Below are 2,143 nucleotides of genomic sequence, written 5' to 3'. Positions count from 1 at the left end.
AACTAAAAGCAACAGACTGCGTCACTGTCACTTCTGAGGCATATAATGAAGTCAAAAGAGTCAACAAGTTAAACAAACATTTGACTAAAGAACTAGAGCGTCTTAGATTGACCCCCACGGACGTCTCTGACCTTGAAAATGTCAACACAACTTTGGTGATGCAAGTTTCCCAACTAACCAAGGAACGTGATGACGTTTTGAAGGACAAAGATGGTCTTGAAAATGAGATCTATGACCTTGTAGTTGAAGTTGTTGACTTAAGAGAAACAGTCTCTAAGACTGTTGCTTCTGACCACGAGTTAGACAAGTTTAAAAGAAAAAGTGAATGGTTGGAAAATGAAAATGAGTGTCTTAAGAGTGAGGTTGTTTGTCTCAAAAATGAAATAGAAGATCTCCATGATAGGCTTACCTTCTTTCAAAAAGGTATGCCCGAATGTAGCACTTCTAGCTCTTCTCCTCACCTTAGATCCGATGAAGTCGTTGATCTAAACGAAAGACTTGACAAGATGACATGCAAATATGAAGAGTCCAAAGAAAAAATCATATATCTTGTGTCTAAGCTCAACAACCACACCCATGACTTCATTGTTGAGAAAAGATTGTCCATAGAAAGTGACAACGATGATGAACTTAAAAGAGAAAAAGAAAAGAATTTGCATCTTCTCTCACGTGTCCATGACTTGACCAACGAACTTGTTAATGCTAAGAACATCACTGAAAAATGGGAAGGAAGTCAAACCGTGTTAAACTTCCTCACGAATCAAACCGAGAAATGTGACAAAGTTGCGGGGTTGGGCTTCAAATGGAACAGTCGGATCGATGTTGCATCCGAAGCCTAAAAACGATTTTAGAGGAAGGAAGTATGTAGGTCTTCCCGAATACATCATTTGCAATTATTGTGGTGACAATGGTCATGTTTTTAATGGTTGTACAAAACGTTTTGATGACATTGATAAGAACACCAAAGCATTAAAAGAAATGGACATTAAGAAAGACACCACAAGTTATGTTGATCACAAAAAGGGACCCAAATTCATTTGGGTTCCTAAACTCAAAAACTAATCTTGTGTAGGGTTTGGTGAGAGGCGGCCGCAATTGGTACTTGGATAGTGGATGCTCTCATCCACTCACTAATCTCACAAGTGATCTCAACTCGGGAATTCGGACAAGATCATCCCTCAACAATCTCGCTCATCTCAATGAGTATTGTGCCCACAATGCGTTCCTATCTCAAATTGAGCCTTCAAATATAACAGTCGCCTTGACTGATGCAGATTGGGTGATTGCCATGCAAGATGAGCTCAATCAATTCAAAAGAAATGAGGTATGGCACTTAGTCCCTAGACCGCCTAATCGTACCGTCATTGGTACTAGGTGGGTCTTTCGCAACAAGCTTGATGACTCGGGAGAAATTATAAGGAACAAGGCTAGACTAGTGGTGCAAGGTTATAACCAACAAGAGGGTATTGATTACGATGAAACCTATGCACCGGTAGCTAGACTTGAGGCCATACGATTGCTTATAGCTTTTGCGGCTCACAAAGGCATTAAACTCTTCCAAATGGATGTCAAAACCGCTTTCTTAAATGGATATTTGGAAGAAGATGTCTTTGTAGAGCAACCACCGGGCTTTGAGAACAATGATTTGCCTAACCATGTTTTCAAATTAGACAAAGCTCTTTATGGTTTAAAACAAGCACCAAGATGTTGGTATGATAGATTGTCTAAATTTCTTATTGAAAATGGTTTTAAAAGAGGCTCCGTTGACAAAACATTGTTCTTGAAGCAACAGTCCAGTGAACTGTTGGTTGTACAAATATATGTTGATGACATTATATTTGGTGCAACAAATGAACTCCTTTACTTATATTTTTCGGAACTAATGAAATCGGAGTTTGAAATGAGCATGATGGGTGAGCTAGGATTCTTCCTTGGGCTCCAAATTAAGCAATCAAAGGATGGAATCATGATCCATCAACAAAAGTATATTAAGGAAATGCTTAAGAAATTTGGGATGACTAATGGTAAGCCTCATGATACACCTATGGTAGCCGGGTCCAAATTGGACAAGGATGAACTCGGTAAGAATATTAGTGATAAGGTGTATAGAGGTATGATAGGCTCACTTCTTTACTTGACCGCA

This window comes from Silene latifolia, chromosome 11 (assembly GCF_048544455.1).
Source record: "Silene latifolia isolate original U9 population chromosome 11, ASM4854445v1, whole genome shotgun sequence".
Lineage (NCBI taxonomy): Eukaryota > Viridiplantae > Streptophyta > Magnoliopsida > Caryophyllales > Caryophyllaceae > Silene > Silene latifolia.
Note: the sequence above shows the minus strand (reverse complement) of the source record.